We start from the raw sequence: 25,679 nt of genomic DNA, 5'->3' as shown, positions 1-25,679 counted from the left end.
TAAAATGAATGCCAATTTCCTGACAAAAAAAATGAATTGACTGTCTCAGACTCTGAATCCTTATCAAATTCTGTGAAACTCACTTTACCTCTCTATAGCTCAGTTCCCCCTACTGGTTTCAAATGCATTCTAACCACCCTGATAATATAAATCAGAGCCCAGATTTTCCTCACTGAGGGCAACGCTCTGGAGTAGGAATGAACTTTATGTGTAATCGATCCTGTGGTTTAATGAGAAGATTTGTAAGGAGCTTTGCTACACGTTCAAGTTGTATTTAGCTCACGGAAATGTGTCTTGAATTTGTATTGTAGCTACAGATGTCCATGAAACAGAGTAGAAGATAGAGATTAAAATTTAGTTTTCCTCCATTTTCACAGTAAGTGTCTCTGTGTTGAAGGACACACATCCCCAAAACCAGTATAACATTTGGCCATTTATTCTGTTTTTTTCCTATTAACCATTCTTTCTCCTCTTGCTGCTTCTCCTCCTCCTCCCCTTTCTCCTCCTCCTCAGCCTCCTCTTTGCTTTCTATTTTCCCTCCTCCTCCTCCTTCTTCTGGAGGTCTGGGGTTGCACTGAGCTATCTGAATTGTCCTCTAGGTTTGCTTTTGATATTAGTAATAAGGATATCTAAATCAGTCTTGTCTCAGTCATTACACTAAAGAGAAATGTCAGATTTCTTAGCTCTTTTCTTCTATTCTCAAAGTGAAAGAGGAGATCCACTGACAGTTTCATCTTTACAGAAGAGCAATTGTTAGGGTTAATCCTTACATCTGATTCTTTTCACTGATCTTCAGAGACTATTCTTTTTATGGAATGTTTGTTTTACCATTTCTTTATATGAGTGCATTCAATTTCCCCAAGCTCCTCCTCCTTTACGTTTTTAACAGCAAAGTGTCAAATTCCAGTCAATGATTGCCTTTTCAGGTGCATATGGAGAACTTACATCTACAGGGTGAAGGGTAATTCCACTTTACAGACATTTCTTACTTATAGAATCTGTCAAGACATTTTTCATCTCTGTATCTCTATTGCCAAGATTAAACTTTATTCACCACGCTGGAAATAGATAAATAATACAACTGGTTATTTTAAAAATTCTTCAAAATTATTTAATTCTATACGGATTAGGAAAATTTGGAGAGACAGAGATAAGAAGTGAAAAACTCCGATAGATAATATCTATAGCTTTTTCACACTGATAGACACATAATTTATATTTACAACACTATTAGTCATAAAATACTAGATGTTATCATGAGATGAACTAAAAAAATGTACAAACAGTATAAAAGCTCACAAGAAAAACGCACGTGTGAAAATTCGTTATTGTATTGATAGTTTAATTGTGATCTATTGTACTTTATTAAAGGCCCTATCTGGTGATATGAATGTAGAATTTCTCTCCTGGGTTTTCTATTTACTTCAGTAGGCTGGATGGAAAATAAGCATGAGGTATAATCTTTTATGTCTTTCTTCAATAGTTAGCAGATTTGTTCCTCTGCTTTGCTAAGAGGGAACTAAAGGAATATCAGTAGAGTAATCAGGTAAGAGCTGCAGGACTCTGCCTGGATGACCACAGTCTGGTTCCATTGAGTCTCTTAAATGTCTCTGGGTTTATAGTCAATTCCATCATCACTCATTGAGACGTGCTGTGAACATTGGCTAGCATTGGACTTGAGGGGAATCAAAGTTAAGTGACATCAGATCCTTGTCATCAGGAAACTCACAATTGAATGTAGAAAAGTAATGCAAGTCGAACTAAAACTTGGGCTTGGTAATAGGTTTCAAAAACACACAATGGAAATACCAGAGAAGGGGTGGTTGAAGATGGAGAAAGCGGTTTTTTTGTTGTTGTTGTTGAAGGAAAATATCATTTTAATAATACTTGATCCTTTTTCAATTTAAAACACAGTAAATCCTCACCTAATGTCAATGGTTCTTGGAAACTGCAACTTTAAGTGAAACCAAGTATAACGAAATCACTTCTTTTCCTCATCAACATTACAACAAAGGGCCTCAAAGGAAACAATGTTATTTGAGGACCTGCTGTATGTTATACAGCTTCAAGTTACAGCTTCCAAGAACCTATCAATGACATTAAGTGAGTACTCACTGTACTTTCATAAGCTTTTGAGACAAATTGAGTTTGTAGCATAACTTGAAATAATCATGTGGGATCTTCCTTTAAAAGTGGGAAATGCCACTGATTTTGACTTTGGAGTGGAAAGTTTGGGATAAGAGATAGGAATCTTTAGCTAGAGGATAACCAATCCGAGGCTGACCCGTGTAATGTAGGGCATGTGGGCCAGAGCCTTCATCTGCGTGGCACTGGCTGCTGTGTTTCCTGTGCCATCAGCAAGAAGCCCGAATTGCTTTGGAAGCATAACAGAACCTTCACATTTCCAGCCAACCAGCTTCCCCTTTTTACAGCACAACTAATTTGGAAAATCTCACAATTATCCAAACTGTATTTTCAATATGGGCTGAGACGAAGACCATGTATTTATCTTCACAAAACTGCAACTGCATTTCCAATTCGACGTTGTGTGGAGGCTCTCTCAATACGGACCTAAATAAATAAAGGAAGTGAGATTTTCAGATTCCCACACCCCACCCATTGCCTTTTTTTTTTTTTTTTTTTTCTTTTCTTTACTTTTGATATCCTCTACCAAGGCCTTTTCTTGTTAATTTTGCCAGCTAGTTTCTACTTAAAGCTGACTTCCCCGGAGATGTGTGTATTTGCGGGTCGGCTTCATCAAACATTCCTTGTTCAATACTGTGACAGCTGGTAGCAGGCATACACACTCTTTCCTTGTTTGGTTTTCTGATAAAACCTGTCAAGTACTGGTTGACTATAACTGAATTTGTCACCCTCTCAGCAAGGTTATACCTCTTCTTACTATGAAATAAAACAATAAAACAACAATTCTAACCCCTGTCTGCCAACCTCTCATAATTTGACAAGGAAATGTATGAAGAACAGGTTTTAACCAGACTAACACCCACAAGGTTCACTGTTGATGAAAAATTCTCACACATCTAAAAATGTAAGGATCACTCTTGTGAGCACTTGCTTAGGAGACAATGGGAAATGTAGAGAAGGTTATAGCAGAAAGATACTGGGCTTGCGTGCTGTTCAGACTGAGCATCTGAAATCTGTTGATTTCAGGCAACAAATCATCCCAACAAGATGTTTGGTGCCCTGCAGGCCTTCTGAAACTAGTTTATTGACATAGTAAGGGCAGGTGCTTAAAAGAAAACTGAGAAAATCTGTCTCCTATAGGATGAGCAGCTTCTGAAGAGGGGAGCCTACAATAAAGTTGGAGTTGAGATTTCACTTTTAGATGGAAAAGGAGATAAAATGTTTCACTGGGCAAAGTCATCCTTAAGCAGCTACCAGGCAGACCTAAAGGAGAGTTCTGTCTGCCTTATAGAGAAACGACATCACCTTCAGCCAGTTAGTTACTTTCCTCAACGATTCTGTTATTTCCTTCCTTCTTTCTTTCTTCCCTTTTTTCCCTTCCTTTTTGTTTTATTCTAAAAAACAGGGAAACAAAAGCTGCCACACTTATCTCAAAGGACTATTAATATCAGATAAGTTGATTTGGCAAAGAAAGTTTTAAATTGTAAAGATCTATTCGATTTTTTAAGTTAACTATTATTATTTATGAATAGTCTGAGAAGAAAGTGTCTTAATGTGTTTAGGTTTCTATAATAAAATACCATAAACTAGGTAGCTTATAAACAACAGAAATGGACTTCTCATAGTACTGGAGGCTAGGAAGGCCAAGATCAAGACACCAGAAGACTTGGTGTCTAGTAAAGGCCCTGCTTCCTGTTTCATTGATGGCCTTCGTTTCACTGTCACTGCATATGGTGGAAGGGAGGAATAAAACCTCTCTGGTGCTTCTTTTATTTTATTTTGAGACAGCCTGTTGCCCAGGCTGGAGTTCAATGGTACGATCTTGGCTCACTGAAACCTCTGCCTCCCAAGTTCAAGCAATTCTCATGCCTCCACCTCCTAAGTAGCTGGGACCACAGGTGTGCATCACCATGTCTGGCCAATTTTTGTGTTTTTAGTAGAGATGGGGTTTCGCCATATTGGCCAGGCTGGTCTTGAATTCCTGATATCAAGTGATCTGCACACCTCAGCCTCCCAAAGTGCTGAGTTTACAGGTATGAGCCACCACTACTGACCATCTGGTGCTTCTTTTATAAGGATACTAATCCCATTCACCAAGGGCTCTGCCTTCATGACTTAATCACCTCCAAAAGGCCCACCTGCGACTGATATCACCTTGGGAGTTAGAATCTCAACATATGAGTTTTGGGGGAGCATCAACCTTCAATCCATCACATTAAATATTAGTCATAGAAAATAATGGTTCAGAGGTGGTTTCCTTTTTAGCATGGAGACTGGCCTGGAGAAAGGCTGAACACAAAGCATGAAATCATTTTATGGCAATTTTACCAAAGAGTAATAACAACAATTACTGTTTTAGTATGGCAACAATATCTGCAGATAAAAGCAGACCCAAATATCTCAAGAGCTTAACACCATGGAAGTTCATCTCTCACTGATGTGGCTTGTTTGAGATGGTTGCAATCTATCCATCATTCAGGAATGGAGGCTGAACCATCCTCATTGCAAAGCTCTGTGATCTTCCTAGATGTCTGCCTTCAGCTGATAGATTGTTGAGGAGAGAGTGTCGAGGAAATCATGGAAGTTCATATGGCCCATAACTGGAAATGGTGAGCCTTACTACTATGTACGCTCTATCAGCCAGGACAGTCAGTCACATATTTACATCCAACAGCAATGGAGGCTGGGAGATAGAGTCCAGCATCGGGCCAAGAGAAAGGGGAAACAAGTTTAATGTTTAGCTAACTGGTTTCTGTATCCCTAGTTACTCATTCCTTCTTTTTTTCAGATCGAATAATTTCCATTGTTGTATTTTTAAGTTTGCCGACTCTTTCCTCTCTCCATTCTGCTTTAAGCTCAATCAATATGTTTCAAATTTTGAATTTGGTATTTCTTTTCTGTTGTAGAGTTTACTTTTTTTTTTTGCAGTTTCTATTTCTCTGCTAATAATTGCTATTTCTTCATTTATTATAAACATATTTTTTCTTACATCCTTGAACATGCTAAAAATACTTGTTGATGTGTTATTTAAAAGTTGATGTGTTGTTTAAAATCATAGTCTGTCAAGAACATATCCGGATTGAACTTTGTTGACTATTGAGATCTTATTTTTCTGATAGATGAATAAAAATTCATATATATGAAATTAATTAATGTATGAATAAAAATTCATACATTAATTCATGAATTTTTATTCATACATTAATTAATTTTAGATCATATCCTGTTCATTGAAAAGGTGAGGTTGTAGAGTCTCTGGTCTCCATTATTTCTCTTAAGAGTAAATTTTTGTTGTTTGATCAGCCTATTAACTTGTTTAAACTCACACTAAACACTGTTTTGTAGAGAGTTCAAATGTCAGCACAGTTATTTTATCCTTACCTGGGCTCTTTGAGTCCATCCCACACATACGTGGTTAAAGACTTATTCAAAGATTTGGGCAGGAGTTTTACAAAGAATTTGGAGCTTCACACCTTTCACTTTTCTAGTACACCTCTCACTTTCTAATGGCTGTCATTGCTTTGAACTCTGTCCTCTAGTTCTTTTGACCAGAAAAAAAGTTGCAAGTCTTTCAAGTGTTAATTCCTTTCGGAAGCTACGTGCTTGTTCACACTGCAGTGCCTTTAGGTAGTTGGATTTTATATTTTTTTCAGAGGTTATAGTTCTTATTTAGGGGTGGGAGCAGTTGGGTGTCAGTTTGGGGGAAACTTAATCTTGATCAAAGTAGAATTCCACACTAGCCATTCTAATGACTCGTTCTAACTTCTTTATTATGACTACAGCTTTAGGGGTCAACATTTTGCTTTGCTGAAAAGTATTTTGCTTCATCTTGACCTAAATTGTCAAACCATGTTTATCTGATCTTTTTTTTTTTTTTTATTTTTGAGACAGCATCATCTTGCTCTGTTGCTCAGGCTGAAATGCAGTGGTGAGATCACAGCTCATTGCAGTCTCAACCTTTCTGGCACAAGCAATCCTCTCACCTGTCTCCCAAGTAGCTGGGATTGTAGCCACACACCACCACACCTGGCTAATTTTTTAACTTTTATTTTTGTAGAGATGGAGTCTCACTCTGTTGCCCAGACTGGTCTGAAACTCCTAGGCTTCAGTGATCCTTCTGCCTCAGCCTCCCAAAGTGCTGAGATTACAAGCATGAGCCACTGTGCCCATGAAATGTCTCCTTTTATTTTCATTACTCTACTGTTTTTTATTCCAACAAAATACAGTAAACAATTGAAAATATAAATAATACTGTAATAATTGTTTCTTAGAGGGCTTTCTCACAAACTGTTCTTCCCATCTAAAATATAAGTTTAGATACATAATTTTTTAAAAGTTGTAAACATCTGTCTTCTCTTGTAGGAAATTCTCCTTGGTTGTTGACTCAATAGCCATTCTGAGAATAGCAAATTGAGAAATTTTGCTTCTTTCATTTTACTTAAGTTGTTTATAAGTAAAAGGGTGTATTTAGTGGCCCCTTAAAATAATAAGTTCAGGATATGTCATTTTTCAATTTAAAAAGTTTTTCTTAGCATTATACCAAGTTTTAGAGGGCACAGTCTCTTTAGGGTTTGCTTTATTTGTTCTTTTTAAAGCATTAGAAACATCTATGGTACGATTAAAATTGCATAGACATTACTTTGTGAATCCCAAAGAATAATATTCATTTGGAAACCAGGTTCCTCTACTGAGTTAGCTAATATTTCAACTGGGTCAAGATGCTCAGAATTTGTAAAAAGGAAAATGAGTCAAACACTATTATTTCCTTTTACAGCCATTTTGTTAGCTACCAATGGACTCTCCCTTTCTGGGCTACTTGCCCTACATAAAGACTGAATTGTTTACAAAAAGTTGATTGCAAAATTGCATATGTAGTTGTCAAACAGGTGCTTTTCAAACCTTTAAAATGCCTGCTCTTTTTGACTGCTTTCACAACTTAGGTAAAAGACACACATATTGCATTCAGTTTAATCACTATAGCATTAATCTGGTTGGGGGAAAAAAGTATGCATCCTTTTATATTTAGAAGCTTTCAGTTTTCTAACCCTTCCTCTCCAGACTTTCTTGAGTTATTCTTTAGTCTTCTTCCTTCACTTCACTACACACTGGTTCATTAATGCACTGGAAGCTAACTTCTTTCCTACATGTAATTTAGAACTGATAGGTTCACAATGTGCTTCTAATTGACATGAAATTTTCCTAACTCCTTAGAAGCATTTGCTGCTATAGTTGATCCTCATTATTGTTAGAATTCATATTCTAAAATTTGTTTACTCACCGAAATTCACTTGTAGCCCCAAAATCATACTTGTGGCACTTTTGCAATCTTTCCTGGGCATCTGGAGAGTGGTAAAAAAATGTGAGAAATATCAGATATAGGTGATGGGGAGGAAGGCAGCACATCACGCTGCCATGTGTGTACCTATGCAACAATCTTGCATGTTCTTCACATGTACCCCAAAACCTAAAATACAATCAAAAATAATGTGAGGAGCTCAATGTGCATGTTCCCAGCTGAGGTAGCCAGAACATAAACCAGTCTTGTTTATGTTCTCATTTGGAAAATGGGTATCCTTTTGCAGTCAATTTAGTAACCAAATTCTTGGCATTCTTTTGCTTCTTGTTGGTAATGTCACTGTTTAAAATGGACCCCAAGTGTAGTCTTGAAGTGCTAGCTCATGTTCTAAGAAGAAGAAGGCCATGGTATGACTTATGAAGAAAACGTGTTAATTCAAGCATGAGTCATAGTGCTGTTGGCTATTAATTCAATGCTAATGAATTGCCATATATTAAATAAGGTAACTTTAAACAGAAATACACATTAAGGTTATACATTTATTGGTTGACAAAAATGTGGTGCACAGAGGCTCACAGGAACCTAATCCTTTTCCTGAAATAGTGAAACATTAAAAGTACCTTCATGCATATGTTTGTTGCAGAACTATTCACAATAGTAAAGACGTGGAATCAATTCAAATGTACATCAATAATAGACTGAATAAAGAAAATGTGGTACACATACACTGTGAAAAACTATGCAGCCATAAAAAGGAACAAAATCATGTCCTTTGCAGGGTCATGGCTGGAGCTGGAAGCCATTATCCTCAGTAAACTAATACAGATACGGAAAACCAAACACCACATATTCTCACTTACAAGTGGGAGCTAAATGATGAGAACACTTGGACACGGGGAGGGGAACCACACACACCGGAGGCTGTCGGGGGGTGGGATAGGAGGAGGGAGAGCAGCAGGATAAATAGCTAATGCATGTTGGGCTTAATACCTATGTGATGGGTTGGTAGGTGCAACAAACAACCACGACACACATTTACCTACGTAACGAACCTGCACATCCTACACATGTACCCCAGAACTTAAAATAAAAATAAACATTTGAAAAGATACATTAACACTTTATTTTAACGGAAATCAGATAAATTCACATTAGTTCATTGGTTATTTAGTGTTGGTCTGTCAGTCCAGACTTTCCTTATTGTTGTTACTGTTTTTAATATAAAATCAATATTAGAATTCTTTGTCATCTTCCTCCTTTCATAATCCATATTCATAATGCATTTTTATGATTCCCATATTCTTTTCTTTAAAGGGAAGTCATTACTCAACTACATTTACGAAGCACAGCCTCTGCTGGCATTTGACTTTAAACCACTGATTTAGTTTAGTTCTGAGATTCTGTTAATGTTTTTTCCCTGATCTAGGTGCTTGTCGCAAAGTATGTTCACCCTGTGGAAATTAACCAAGTTACGTAATTATGGTTTGTACACTTTTGGTATAAAAGATAAAAAAAAATTCCCAGGGAAATAGAAAAATACTTGTTCCATAGGGAGTGTTTCCTACTTCCTGGAGCTCACACACACAAAAATTATGTAATGGAAAAGCATTACAATGAAGGAGACTATATAAAATTCATTGCAGATTTCTATTCCTTACATATAATTGCAATTTTGCAAGGAATTGGGTGTTCATGCAGTCTGAGGCTTAACTTTGTCCATTTATTATTTGCTCATATAAATTTTTTTTAAATAAAAGAAATAAAAATAACTTTTATAACTAACCTGCCAAAATAATTTTAAATTATACTATTGGGAAGTGAAAAATAAAAACAAAACAAAGGCAGTAAATGCCACTTGTTAGCTGACATACCCCCTGAAAATTCATCTGGGAAGTTTTGTGCTTGTGAAAATGGGGGAGGATTAGACTGCAAGTGTTTTTCCAACTGCCTAAAGCAGCACTTACTTCCATAAACACAGTATAATATAATCTGCAGAGTCGCCAAAGAATTCAGAGCACTCAGAAATGGCTTGTACTTCCCATGCTTGTCACATGAGACAGGTGATGTGCTATGAATGTGGCACCATTTTGGTATGAAAACTGCCACTTCCTGGGAGCATATTTGTAATAAAAAGGGCTTTTCCCACATGAAAGCACATCTTTAAAGTTCCATTTCTCCCCAGATGTAGATGCACTGGGGTCTCGTATGTGCTCTTCACAGTTGAATTACTCTACATTGTATTTACTCAAGAAAATCCCAGTTGCTGTTCTTCCCTTTCCTTCTCCAATTCCTGATAAACTATTGCCCTCTGGCAATTGGTTATGAGACTCTGAACTGCTGTCTGATTTCCATTCCACAATCATCAAAATAGTTGTATCTTCAGAAGAAAATATTAGGGAGCGATCATAAGACTAAGATTAATGAAGAGTGATATGGTGGCTAGTTTCCCCTTGGTAAGTACCTTTCATAGTAAAGATATTTTCTGGGTCTGAATTATCTGGATATTTGCATGCTTCAAATGACTTCCAAATAGCCATAGCTGACTCCATACAACTTGCTCACTTCAGGGACCATGTCCCCACCTGTTTGCTGAACATCTCCAGAAATGTTGGCAGAACACCTGCTGCTTACAGAGTACTACATTAACATTTACAGAAGATGATACATAATAAATTATGATTCTTGTCTGCAAGCATCTTGCAATCCATTTTGTAGAATGGAAACAAATGTACAGCAGAATATAAGTGCAGTATTGGAACAGTAAACAATTATTGTCAAAATCCTGATGAAAACCAGTAAATAAGTAGATAAATCAACAAATAGTATTTCAGATGCTAAACATGCAACAGAGAAAATGCAGCAGAGTAGGAGATGAGAGAGTATATGATTGATGAGATTTTGATAAGGTGGTCAGGGAAGTCCCTCATAATGGTAAGATCTGTAATAACTGGGAGAATGTATAACATGGTAGTCTGTGGAAGAGCACACTAGGCAGAGGGAGCAGTCAGCACAAAAACTCTGAAGAAGAAATATACATATAAATATATGTATATGTAAGTATTTATATGGTTACAGATATATGTAATATAGATGTATTTTTTTAAACATTGATGAATACTAATATAGTACTTACTGTATGCTGTGCATTGTTCTAAGTGGTTTACAAATACTGAGTCATTTAATCCTTATAATATTACCTAAGTTTTCTCTATCACACCATTACTGACATTTTGGATCATATGATTCTATTTGTGGGGGCTATCCTATGGATCGTAGTATGTTCAGCAGCACCTCTGGAGTCTACCTACTGGATACCAGCAGCATCTCCCAAGATGTAGCAATCAAAAATGTCTCTTGACACAGCCAGGTATCTTCTAGAGGGTAAAATTATGGCTCCCTGAGAACCACTGAAGTAATCCCATAGATAGATTTTGTTATCTGTAATTCATAAAGAAATGTATGGAGGGTAAGTAGTCTGGCCAAGGTCACATATCCAGTAAATAGAGTTGGAATTCAAAGGCAAGCATAACAGTTCTGGCAATCACACTGTTAACTCTGAAAGACACCTATTTTCTAGGAACAAAAATAAAGCCTGAAGCGGTTGGAAGAGGGTTAGGAATTAGGGTGAGTGTGAGAGTTAGAAGCTGAAGTTCTAGAGAAACTGGGGTTGGGTAACTTTTGCTTTCCACTCTGAGCTAAACGGGAAGCCATGGGAGGGCTTGAGCAGAGGACTGATAAGATCTGACTTGTGTCTTCAAGTGATCACTTTGCATTTTTAGTGGAGTGTAGGCTATGGATGGACAAAGGCACAAAGCTAGTGGGAGGACACAAGGAGAGATGATGGTGGCGTGGAACAGTGTGGTAGAGATGGGGGTGGTTGGAGATGGGCTGACTCTTGAGATGCTTGGACTGGTTGAAATGCTTAAAGAATGAACTTGCTGTTCACTAAGTAGGGAAGTCCGTTGGTGGCTCTGGTTTGGGATTGGGGAGAGTTGGGAATCACGAGTTCTGTTCAGTCTATAGTAAGTTTAAGATAGCTATCAGAGGGAAATGTTTGGTAGGTAGCTGGAAATATGATACCACGGTTAGGAGATAAAATTTTTAGAGTTATGAGCATATGGATGACATTTATATCCATAATACTGAATGAGATTACCAATATAATTACTGATGATATAAGAAAAGAAGTTCAAGGACTAAGAAGAAGAAGAGAAAAGGGAGAGGTAAAAGAGACTAAAATGGATTTCCAGTGTGGAAGGAGCAGAATCAGAAGAGAGTGGATTTCAGCAAGCTAAGTGAAGAAAACATTTCAAGAAGCAGAGAGTAATTGACTACTTTAAATGCCACTGATAAGTCCTATAAGATAAGGTCAAAAAGATTGTCCAGGAGATTCGACAATGTAGAGATCAATAGTCAAATTGACAAATGCTATTTGCACAGAGGTTGGGATGAAAGACCGATTAGTAGTGGTTCAGGAGAGAATGGGAAAAAGCAAGTAGAAAAGCCATATAGCTATATTTATAAAACTCTTACAAGGAGCTTTGCTATAAAGAGAAGTAGAGAAATGGACTGGTAGTTTAAAGGAGGAGTGGAAACACAGTGTTTTGAAAATATGTATTAGGAATTACAGCATGTTTCAAGCTGATAAGAATGTGTCAGTAGAAAGAAAAACTGATGATATAGAGAAGGGAGATAGTTGTTGGAGGGTGAAATTGAGTAGGAGAGAGGGGATGGTCTCAATGCAGATGGGATGGGATTGTCTGAAGATAAGAACTAAGACAGCTTATCTATAGTATTGAGGATAACAGGAGATGGCAGAGAAAGTGGGCACAGATGCCAGAATATTGGTTGATATAATGGTGGGAATATGTTGAAGTTCTATTCTAACTGCTTTTATTTTTTCAGGGAACTAGAAAGCAAGAACATTAGCTGATTGAAGAGGGAGAAGATGGTGATGGAAGTTTGCAGAAGGAAAAAAAAAGCTATGAAATAGTTGTCTAAGAATGTGAGAAAGAGAATAAAATAGATATAGCATTGCTGGACAACAATAATTATTCTCCTAAGGTTTGGGTCATGGGTTAAAAGAGAAACCCCTCAGCATGGTTGTGGATTTTTCCCCAGTTACATTCATTCAGCTGGGCACAAGTCCAGAGTGGAAGAAGGAGGATCAAGCAAAAGTTTGGCTCACCTAGAGGAGTATTAAGCAAGAGAGAGATTATAATGACAGACATGGAACCTAAGGTGGGAGTCAGAACACTTGCAGGGACATGCAGTCAGAGTAGGGCTATAATCTGTGAATCTGAGGTCTCTGTGGCTGAAGAATTGTTGGGATAGAGGTATTAGATAGAGTGATCTGGGAATTTCGGAGGTAAAAGCCAGCAGTCATGGAGGATGTAGTGGTCACTGAAGAGAATGCACAGTTGAAATGATTGTCTATGACATATTGAAATGACAATGAGCTATGACAAGAATATTGGAGGTAGTGGCAGCCAGCCATGTCCTGGTCTCTTCAGAGGCATATGTAAAGATGATAGGGCTGTGCTAGAATTTGCCTTTCTTAGATTTTAATTTCATAGTACTATTTGTATTTATATATGTAAATATAGGTTAATTATTAAAACATACAGAAAGGAACAGAGCATAGAAAAATATTCACTAGCTTAAAAACTGGATCTAAGAAATTGTTAACATTTTTCTTCACTCCTTTTTCTTTTGTAAAGAAACACAATACTATAGACATAGCTGAATCCCATTTTCTTGTTTTTTCCAAAGTCATTTTCCTTCCCAAGTCTTTTCCTTCTTTCCTATTCCTGAAGGTTGCATGCATCCAAATCTTCATAAATTGTCAACACATACATAATAGATACACTGTCTAAAAAAATAAACAAAAGGTATAATGAAGCAATTATCACTCAAAATTTATCAATATTAATAACAAAATATTTATTTCATTCATTTTTAACAGCTGTGTTATTTTTAGTTGAACATTATATAAGTATAGAAATTTGTTTATCCATCTCAATGTACGTTTAGGTAATTCCACCATTTGACAATTACCTACCAGGCTGTAACACATATCAGTGCCCATGTTGTCTTGTAAATGTGAATGTCTCTTTGGTATATACTTAGAATAGAATTTTTGCATCATAAGGGATGAGCAATTTTAACTTATTAGACAATGCCAAATTGTTCTCCAATGTGGTTTTCTCATTTACACTCTCCCATGAAGGCCTAACTTTCCCATTTCTCACATTCCATGCCAATGCCTGATATTGCCAGACTTCTAAATTTTGTCAGTCTGATGCATGCCATGGGGGAAAGGCAATATTCAATAAGATAACAGAGCTTCTGATGGTGGATAAAGACAGAGATCCTTAGCTTATGTCTTCACAATGATGCCTAAGTGACGTTAAGGAAATGAAACCCATGTATGTTAATGTCTTAGGGATACCCACTAAAGAAGCAGAAAAAGATTACATAAATTGCCACCAGTATAAGAAAAACAATGGAATAGATGATAATTTGCTGTTTCAAGTTATTCAATAACAGAAGTGAAATACATAAATTTTCAGCAAAGCAAGAACTGAAAGGGTTTACTATTAACCAACTCACATAAGCAAATATTTTGGAGGATTTACTTAAGGAAGAAGAGAAGTGACTCAGGAAAAAGGACTGAGAGTTAAGAAGGAACAGACAGTAAAACAGTTGGCAAAAATATGGATAACTAAGTAAATATTAAAGAGGGAGAAGATAGTGATGGAAGTTTGCAGAAGAAAAAGAAGCTATGAAATAGTTGTGTAAAAATGCGAGAAAGAGAACTGAATGAAACAGTAACTATGTTACCTAATCTGAAGATTATAAACTTAAGATGCAGTTAAATATTGGATGAGAGAGAGTAATAGAGAAAACAGAATGTGGGATATTAGAATCCAGGTATTCTAAAGGTCTTGTATTATTTGGAAATGATGATATTGAGGATTGATGTTACATATGAAGAGAAGAGAAATAGCTTGTGTAACCCCAGGAGGAAAGCCTGAAGAGGATGAAAGAGAAATAGTAATTGCAAAGAAAGCAGAAGAAGAGAAACAACAACAACAACATAAAAACAAGACAAACAGCACAAAATAAGACAGTGGAATAAATTTCAAATATTTTATTAATCACGTAAAATATAAATGTAACATCATTTAAAGGATATGTATAAATATTAACATCATTTAAAGGAAAAAATTTTTAGGTTAAATTTTTAAATCTAATCTGCATTTCTTTAGGTATGATTCAAGCTTGTTTTTTGTTTTGGTGTGTATGAGTTTGTCCTCATCCACTGCCCTTAATAGATGAATGTCTCATTGCCATTTCTTGGGCAAAGGGGATATTTCTAAAAACTCATGTTTATGGAAAGTTCAGTCCTTTGAGAGTCCAGATTTTATGCAGTTATTGGTACAGTCCCTTGCTTTGCTGTGCTGGGAGCCATGATGTTTGCATTCCTGTGAGTATTTATAATCCCGGCATTTAGCCTCTTGAGCTTATATACAAATCTATTTCCCATATGGATCACAGAGATGATAACAGTTTCTTCTTACTTCTTTGACTTTTGGTTCTCTATTTTTGGCTCCTGGAGATTTACTTTCTTTGTTTTGAACTCACCTATGTTTACAGAAATAATTTTTTATGCTCTGTTTTGTCTCTTTCCCTCTCTCCCCACACAATGAGGGCATGAGGTAGTTACTCCACTTTCCATGATCTTTACACTTTGTATTTTCCTTCTTTGTGGAATATAATTATATTTAATAGAGTTAGTTGTTAATTTCTCCTTTTTATACTATGAGTTATTTGATGACATGTCATCTTATTCACCCCATTCTGTAGCACATGGGTTAACACTAGTAAGTACTCAATAAATGCTGGTTGACCAAATGAATGAAAAATTTCTCATTTTTTATTTATATAAGAAGATATATTTGGGTACTATGAGCATACACTCAGACAAAAGAGAAAATGTGGATCCACCGTCTTTATAGTCTCAAACTGTAACAATCAGTCTGTGCATGGTATGGAATTTAGAGACAGGTCTTTCTTCACGTTGGTTCAGTCTGCTTCCATTTTACTCTCTGTTTTATAAGTGAGTTGCATCATTTCCACCAGTTTATAAATGCTATGCTTTCTTATTTTGAACAATTTGGCTTTTTAACTCTGTGGAACATACCACCAAAAGAAAGTTCCAGTTGCCAAATGAATACATAACTTCTCTTTATTTATTAATTTTGAGACGAAGTCTAATTCTATTGCCCAGCCTGGAATACAGTGGTGCAATCTTGGCTCACTGCAATCTCCACCTCCCAGATTCAAGCTACTCTTGTGCCTTAGCCTCCCAAGTAGCTGGGATTACAGGTTTGCACCACCACATCTGGCTAATTTATTGTATTTTTAGTAGAGACGGGGTTTCACCATGTTGGCCAGGTTGGTCTCGAACTCCTGATGTCAGGTAATCTTCCTGCCTTGGCCTCCCAAAGTGCCGTGATTACAGGCATGAACCACTGTGCCTGGCTGATAATTTCATAAATTAATAATTTCACTGGAAAATTTTGTTCTTACCTGAGAGTTTCCAAGTGATTTAGGTTTTATAAAAGTAGTACTAGTGGAACCTAATAATTTTTACATTTTGTACCAGGTTACACATTTATTTTATTTGAAATTTGAAGAAAAATTTGGCATTGGTATGTGATGCACACACACATATATATGTATATGTATATGTATTTAAACACTTGAAATATAGACACACATTATATCTCCAATGTTAAAAACTGGACATTAAAATCAAAGCATTTTTGTCATCTCTAAGTTCCTCCATTTAAAGAGATGGTGAAAGAGTTCTTAGACTTCTGGAATCTAGCACAAGTGAACAATCAAATCAGTTCTGATCTGAGGACTGTCACTTGGATTACGTTTATCTATCACATGGTAGTGCCAAGTTAGAAGGGCTCAAGGGTGAATCACAGCACTGATTGTCAACTTGACAATCTGGAAGATGAGTAGCACTATTTTATCCATTTTTCCCCAGCTACATGTGCCAGAATTTTTGAGCTGCTACATGCTTCAAAATTTCATGCGCCTTGAATAAGTGTTAGCATCTAGAATTTGGTCCACAGCAGATCCTCCCAGCCCTGAAATTGTCTTATGAGTTTCCCAGTAGCTTTACGGTGAGTTCGTGATTGACTAAAATGTAGATTTTAAAAAATCATAATCACAGCTTCAAGCCATAAGACAAAGAAATAAATATGTTGCATGATACTACATAGTGACATGTAAATTTTTCTGTAACACGTTATATAATATAAAGAAAGCAGAACTTGGACCAGGAAACAGGAAACCCCATCTATACACCCTAGCTAGCTACGTGTCTTGGACAAATCTTTCATGCCCTCTGTGCCTGAATATCCTCATCTGTAAAGTGTAAAATTGAGACTAAATGGTTTTTATGATCCATTGAGAGCAAACATTCTATGTTTTAATGTAATGCAATGAAATTAATAGCTATAACTAGAAATTAGATAAAACGTCTGAGAAAGACTTTCTGTTTTCAGATGATAATTTAAGGCATTTATAGCTTTGTATCATTCAATACATGGCCTCACATAACTTTGGGAGCTTAGGTAAATCTGTATCCTCCCATACTTCCAATCAGCCTGTTCCTAGTGACATGTGGCTCAAAGAATTTAAATGGGATATTAGTTCTCTGTTTGCAACAATGATAGCTACTCCAAATTAGAGTTGTAGTAATTAAGTTGACATCTTGAGAAACTTCTGTGGGACAGAAAAGTGGCAGGGGAACTTACAGTGTCATATAGAAAGTACCTGGGCCCTGGTGTGTTTTATCTCAGAGGGAGTATATCTCTACTGCACAATGGGGAAATTAATCTTTCACTGGGATTCTAAGGAGGAACAAAGCTTTCTGACTATGGTGTTTGTAAGTCACTTCCAAATGCAACTCCCAGTGGAGGTAAACTCGAGGTAAATGGGCTGAGATGTGCTCTTTCTCAATTTAACAAGTAGCGAACAAAAATGCCGTTATCTCTAATTTAGGGTCATAAAGCAAGATGCAAGCATCTGGACACACTGTGTGGGATAAAAGCAATGTAGTTAAGACTGGATCAGCCTAGAAACTGTTAAGAAACGAAAGTTCAACAAATTGTATTTTAAAGATCTGATTGACTTTTATTAGCAATTCATAAATCAGGCATCCTTGGCATTCCTTGGCTTGTAGGTGCATCCCCTGATCTTTGCCTTCATATTCACATGACATTATCCTTATGCACATGCTTCTGCTTGCAAATTTCCCCTTTTTATAAGGACATCCATTATATTGGGTTAGGGTTCATGGGTCCCCCAATAACATCATGTTAACTATGCATATAAAAACCCTATTTCTAAATAAGGCCAAAAATAAAATTAAAATACCTGGGAATATATCTAGCCAAATAGGTGAAAGTTCTGTAAAAGAAAAACTACAAAACACTTCCAAAAGAAATAATGGATGACACAATCAAATGGAAAAAAATTCCATGCTCATGGATTGGAATAATTAATATCATTAAAATGGCCATGCTGCTCAAATCAATCTACATATTCAATGCTATTCCTACAAAACTACCAATATCATTTTTCATGGAATTAGAAAACTCCACTCTAAATTTCACAGGGAATCAAAAAAGAGTTCAAATAACCAAAGCCATACTAAGCAAAAAAGAATAAAGCTGGAGGCATCACATTACTAGAGTTCAAAACTATACTATACAGTTACAGTCACCAAAACAGCATGGTGGTGGCACAAAAACTTGTACATAGACCAGTGGAACAGAATAGAGAATCCAAAAATAAAGTCACACACCTACCTATCTTTGACAAAATTAAGCAGCAGGGAAAGAACTCCCTATCTAATAAATGGTGCCAGGAGAGCTGACTAGCCATATGCAAAAGAATGCAACTGGACCCCTACATTTCATGATATACAAAAATTGATTCAGGATGAATTAGATTTAAATGTAAGAACTCAAACTATAAGAATCTTAGAAGAAAGCCTAGGAAACACCATTCTGAAGATGGGTCTTTGCAAAAAAATTCTATGATTACACCCTCAAAAGAAGTTGCAACAAAAACAAAACTTGAAGGTGGGACCTAATTAAGCTAAAGAGCTGTTGCACAGCAAAAGAAATTATCAACAGAGTAAACAGACAACCAACAGAATGGGAGAAAGTATTTGCAAACTATGGATCTGACAAAGTTCTAATATTCAGAACCTATAAGGAACTTAAACAATAGAACGAGCAAAAACAAATAACCTCATTAAAAATGGGTAAAAGATATGAACAGACACTTCTCAAGACATACAAGTGGACAACAGACATATGAAAAAAATTACCCACATCACTAATCATCAGAGAAATGCAAATCAAAATCACAATGAGATACCATCTCATACCAGTCAGAAGGGCTATGATTAAAAAACCAAAACCCAACAAGTGTTGGCAAGGCTGCAGAGTAAAGGGAATGTGTATACACTGAGGGAATGTAAATTAGTTCAGCCAGTGTGGAAACAGTTTGGTGGATTTCTCAAAGAATTTAAATAAAGCTGTCATTTGACCCGGCAATCACATCACTCAGCATATATCCAAAGAAAACAAGTCATTCTAACAAAAAGACACAAATACTTCATTGCAGCACTATTCACAATTGCAAAGTCATGGAATCAACCTAGATGTTCATCAATTGTGGATTGGATAAAGAAAATGTGATAAATATGCAACAAGAAATACTATATAGTCACAAAAAATAATAAAATTATGTCCATTGTAGCAACATGAATGCAGCTGGAGGCTATTATCTTAAGTAAATTAATGCAGGTACAGAAGTGCAAAGGAGCATTTATTCACTTATAAGTGGGAGCTAAATATTGGGTACTCATGGACATAGAGATGGTAACAGTTGACACTGGGAACTGGTTAGTGGGAGGGAAGAAGAGCGGCAAGAGCTGAAAAGCTAACTATGACGTGCAGTGCTCAGTACCTGGATGACTGTATCATTTGCATTCCAAGCCTCAGCATCACACAACACAATATACCCATGCAACCAAACCTGCATGTGTACCCCCTGAATCTAAAATAAAGGTTGAAAAATATTTAATGAGCTTGACTTAATGCCTTTATATTGAACTTTGTGTTTTTGAGGAAATGTGCATTCTTTTAAATTGCTCATAAAATATTTATAAGAAGTTATAACAATCTAGGTCAGATTACAAAGATATAAATGCCTCAAATCATAAACTGTATGGACTTTATTGTCTGACCACAGAAAAGTAACATTTGAAATTAATAGCAAGATAATTACCACTTTTAATTTTGAGATTAATCAATAGCTCTAAAACAAAAATAAAAATAAATGTATAAGTATCAATTATTTAGAGTATAATTTTAATGAGAGTTTTAATTAACAACAATTATGATTATAAAATGTGGCCAAAGCTCTGCAAAGAGGAAAAACTTAAATAAACTTATTAAAAAATTACTCAAGCCTGAGAAAATGGCAAATGGGAATTTATATATTAAAGAAATAAATGAGAAAGAGCAAAATGTAAGATATAATTTTAAAAATAAATTCGTGAATTCTTTAAAATGAATAAATAAAAAAATAAGATTCCAGAAACTGAGTAAGAAAAACAAAACCCAGAAAGAATATGTTTGGAATAATAAGATGTAAGTTCAGAAACACAATGAAAAATATGAATATAAAGACAGATGTTAATTAACAAGAAGCATTTTATGCATGAACCAGTTTCCAGGAAACAGAAGTTATTAAAATTTACTGATAATGAGGTAAAAATCCTGAACATACCAATTACTGTATAAGAAATTGAAAGTATTGTTGAAAGATCTGCTTCCTCTGATCTTCCTGGAGCCAGAAAAGAATTCTTTCAAATCTTTATTTCTTTTCAAAGAACCAGCTTTTTGTTTCATTTATCTTTTGCATTTTTTTTGTTGTTGTTGTTCTACTCTGATCTTGGTTATTTCCTTTCTTCTGCTGGGTTTGAGTTTGGATTGTTCTTATTTTTCTAGCTCCTTGAGGCATGACTTTAGAGTGTCTGTTTGTGGTCTGTCAGACTTTTTGATATAGGTTTTAGGGCCATGAACTTTTTTCTTAGGGCTGCCTTTGCTGTATCCCAGAGGTTTCAACAGGTTGTATTGCTATTGTCATTCAGTTTGAAGAATTTTTAAATTTCCATCTTGACTTCATTTTTGACCCAATGATCATTCAGAAGCAGGTTATTTAACGTTCATTTATTTGCATGGTTTTGAAGGTTCCTTTTCGAGTTGATTTCCAGTTTTATTCCACTGTGGTCTCAACTTTTGAAGGTTCCTTCTGGAGTTGATTTCCAGTTTTATTCCACTGAGGTCTTGATATAATTTCAATTTTTAAAATTTTATTGAGGCTCATTTTGTGGTCTATCAGATGCACTATCTTGAAGAAAGTTCCATGTGCTGTTGAATAGAATGTATATTCTGCAGTTATTGGGTAGAATATTCTGTAAGTATGTCTTAAGTCCATTTGTTCTAGGTTATAGTTTAAATCTATTGTTTCTTTGCTGAGTTTCTGTCTTGATGACCTATATAGTGCTGTCAGTGAAGTATTGAAGTCCCCCACTACTATTGTGTTGCTATTTCATTTCTTAGGTCTATTAATAATTGTTTTATAAATTTGGGAGCTCCAGTGTTAGGTTCATATATATTTAGGATTGTGATATTTTCCTTTTGGACAAGACTTTTCATCATTATATAATGTCCCTCTTTGTCTTTTTTAACTGCTGTTGCTTTAAAGTTTGTCTACTACGAGAATAGCTGTTCCTGTTCTCTTTTGGTGTCCATTTGCATGGAATGTTTTTTCCCACCCCTTTATCTTAAGTTTATGTGAGTCCTTATGTGTTAGGTGTGTCTCTTGAAGGCAGCAGATAATTGGTCAGTTAATTCTTACCCATTATGTAATTCTATATCTTTTAAGTGGAGCATTTAGGCCATTTATATTCAACATTAGTATTGAGATGTGAGGTACCATTTCATTCATTGTGCTATTTGTTGCCTGTATACCTTGGTTTTCTTGTTTGTTTATTTGTTTTTTAAATTGTATTTTTGTTTTATAGGACCTATGAGATTTCTGCTTTAAAGAGGTTCTGTTTTGATGTGTTTCTAGGATTTGTTTCAAGATTTAGAGCTTCTTTTAGCAGTTCTTGTAGTGCTGGCTTGGTAGTGACAAATTCTCTCAGCATATCTTTGTCTGGAAAAGACTATATCTTTCCTTCATTTATGAAGCTCAGTTTTGCTGAATGCAAAATTCTGGGCTGATAATTGTTTTGTTTGAGGAGGCTGAAGATTGGGCCCTTCTAGCTTGTAGGGTTTCTACTGAGAAATCTGCAGTTAATCTGATAGATTTTCCTTTATAGGTTACCTAGTGTTTTTGCCTCATAGCTCTTAAGACTCTTTCCTTTGTCTTAACTTTAGATAACTTGACAAAGTGCCTAGGTGATGATCATTTTGCAATGAATTTCCCAGGTATTCTTTGTGCTTCTTGCATTTGGATGTTTAGGTCTCTAGCAAAGCTGGAGAAGTTTTCCTCAATTATTCTCCCAAATGTATTTCCCAAACTTTTAGATTTCTCTTCTTACTCAGGAATGTCGATGATTCTTAGGTTTGGTCATTTAACATAATCCCAGACTTATTGGGGGCTTCATCCATATTTTCTTTTCTTTTTTTCTTTGTTTTTGTTGGATTGGGTAAATTTGAAAACCTTGACTTTGAGCTCTGAAGTTCTTTCTTCTGGTCGTTTGGCTGTATTGCTGAGACTCTCCAGAGCATTTTGCATTTCTGTAAATGTTTGATTATTTTCCTGAAGTTTGGGTTATTTTTTATTTATGCTATCTATTTCATTGAATATCTCTCCCTTTCCTCCTTGTATCATTTTTTTTAAAATTTCCTTACATTGGGCTTCACCTTTCTCTGGTGACTCCCTAATTAGCTTACTAACTAACATTCTGAATTCTTTTTTAGGTAAATCAGGGATTTATTTTTGGTTTGAATCCATTGCTGGTGAGTTACTGTGATTTTGGGGGGAGTGTTAAAGGACTTTGTTTTATCATATTACCAGGGTTGGTTTTCTGGTTCTTTCTCATTTGGGTAGGCTCTGTCAGAGGCAAGGTCTAGGGCTCCAGGATGTTGTTGAGATTCTTTTGTCTACAGGATGTTTCCTTGATGCAGTACTAATACTCTCTCCACTTTCCTAGGAATGTGGCTTCCTGAGAACAGAGCTATGGTGATTGTTACCTCTCTTATGGGTTTAGGCACCCAGCAAGTATACCAGGCTCTGGGCTGGTACTGGGGATGGCCGTGGATACCAGCACATACTCTGATGGAAATGGCAGGCAGGTGAATGAACTCTGTGAGGGTCCTTAGCTTTGGTTGATTAATGCACTATTTTTGTGTTGGTTGGCCTCCTGTCAAGAGGTGGCACTTTCAGGAGGGCATCAGCTTGGTAGTATGAGAAGGAACAGGTGTTGGGTGGGGCCCTAGAACTCCCAGGAGTATATGCCCTTTGTGTTCAGATATCAGGGTGGGTAGGGAAGGACCATCAGGTTTGGGCAGGGTTAGGCGTGTCTGAACTCAGACTCTCCTTGGGTGGGTCTTGCTGTAGCTGCTGTGGGAGATGGGGGTGTGATTCCCAATTCAACGGAGTTATGTTCCCAGAAGGACTGTGGCTGCCTCTATTTTGTCACACAGGCTGTCAGGGAAGTGGGGGAAAGCTGGCAGTCACAGGCCTCACTCAGCTCCCATGCAACCTGAAGGGCAGGTCCCACCCCATCGTGGCCCTGCCCCACCCAACAGCACCTAGTCGGTTTCCAGGCAGTAAGTGAGCAGGGCTGAAAACTTGCCCCAGGCTACCCACCTCCCAGCTTCGAAAGGAAGCAGAGTTTCTGTTCTTCCCCTGCCTGTGGGAGTCTGCATGCCGGATATACGCCCTCCCCTGAGTTCTGGTTAGGAGACTTCTCCATTGGTTCAAGCTGTTATAAAGTTCAGCTGGAGTTTCCTTCTCCCTGTGGCCTTTTCCTAGTGTCTCTGGCAGTCCTCCTTAAGCACTCCTGAGAGGCAAAACAGAAATGGCTTGCCAGGGAACCCAGCGAGCCCACAGGACTTTTCCTGCTGCTTCCTCTATCCTTGTATTTTGTTCAGCTCATTAAGTCGGCTCAGCTCCAGGAAAGGTCAGAATCATCTCCCATAATCCAGACCTTCAGGTTCACCCATGAGGGTGTGTGTTTGGGGGAAGATGGTCCCTCTTTCTCACTTCCACAGTTTGGGCACTCTGTGAAAACAGATGTAGAGTGTGTACCTATGCAACAATCTTGCATGTTCATCACATGTACCCCAAAACCTAAAATGCAAAAAAAAAAAAAAAAAGTAATAATAATAACAATGATAATAATAATAAAATTGTGCCCCAAGGTTCTATCTTAAAAAAAAAATAAAAAATAAAAATATACAATTATTAAAAAAAAGAAAGAAAACAGATGTAGAGTTAGATAATTGTGGAGGGCATGCAAGTGTGAGCACATGCACGCACACACACTGAAAAACAGAAATTATATCTTAACTTATTTCATACAAGTAACATTAGGGTGATATCACATTCTGAAAGATGTGATATACCAAGAAGGCAAAAATAGGTACCAATTGCACTTAAATTTAAGGATGAAAAAACCATAAATTATTAACAAACAAAACTAACAGTAAACTAAAGAACAACACAGCATGACCAAGTATGATTAATTCTAAAACGAAAAAGAGAGTTTGATGCAAACAACTTCACTAACATAATTTAACTTATGACTAGGCCAAAAATTTGAGTAAATTGAAATTCATCCTGAATTAAAAAACTCTTAGTAAATTAAAATAATAGAAGACTACCTTGGTAAAGAATATCTCTTACACCAATAGTACATTGCACTTTTCAAACATTCCATTAAAACAAGAAAATATGATACAGTGTTGCTCTGGAAGATTGATTCTGTTTCATAAGAGAAAAAAATGATACAAATAACCATAAAGAAAGATCCTAAATTATTATTGCTTGAAGATTATTTGATTCTTAGAAATGTAAGTAATTCATTAAAAGTATTAGAACTAATAAAAAAGTTTAGGAAAGTGGCTGATTACAAAATAAATATATAAAAGTCAGTTTGAAAATGTAATTTTAAAATATTTCCATTTACACCAATGTATATGTAAATATATTTTTCAGTATGCGGCATATACATTGGCTACAAAAGGAACTTTACAAAAAGAGTATTTGAATAAATGGAGAAACATACCATGCTACTTGGTGGGAATACTTACCATAAAGATGCTGATTCTCCCCAAAGAAGTCTACAGAGTAATATTTTTGTATGTTAAAACAATTATTTTGCTGCTCATTTGGTTGACTCTTTGCTTGGGAAGAACGATGGAACTTTCTAGGAAGATGAGCTCTGAGACAAGATTTGCCCTCTTGATTGGGAAAAAAAACAAAAACAAAAACAAAAACAAAAAAACAGTGTAATGTTGAACTTATCCTGCATAGAAGAAAGAAAATGGAAGAATTAAGAATCCATGAACAGATCCAAGTACGGATAAAGTTTTGGGGCCTGATTGCTATGCTATTTTAAATTGATAGGGAAGAGAATTATTCACCAGATGCTGTTGAAGCTATTGGCTGACCCTTCGAGGAAAGAAAAAAGGAATTAAAGCCTTGCTTCAAAACAAGCCAAAGTAATTTAAATATACACAGAGACAGCAAAACCATTAATATAAATGAAAAATATGTCTGAATATTTATATAACTTTGGGGAGTGGAAATGATTTCTGATTAGGACACCAATACCAGATAGTACAAAAAACATTTCTAGGTTTAAAAAACAAAAACAAAAATCCCTCAAATTCTTATAGGTCAAAATTTCTATGAACATATTTTATGGCTGAAAGACAAATTAGAAAAATGTTTGCATATCATACATTCCTCTCAATACCTAAGAAATATCGCAGGCAACTTAAAAAATTATAAATCAACATGAAAAATTTCAATTTCATTCTAAAAAAAAGAAAACACAAATGAAAACAAAAACAATTCTCTTGGTTGTGACTATCACACTGGACAAGAATTTTTA

This window comes from Saimiri boliviensis, chromosome 2 (assembly GCF_048565385.1).
Source record: "Saimiri boliviensis isolate mSaiBol1 chromosome 2, mSaiBol1.pri, whole genome shotgun sequence".
NCBI classification, from domain to species: Eukaryota; Metazoa; Chordata; class Mammalia; order Primates; family Cebidae; genus Saimiri; species Saimiri boliviensis.
This window is presented reverse-complemented; position numbering follows the sequence as displayed.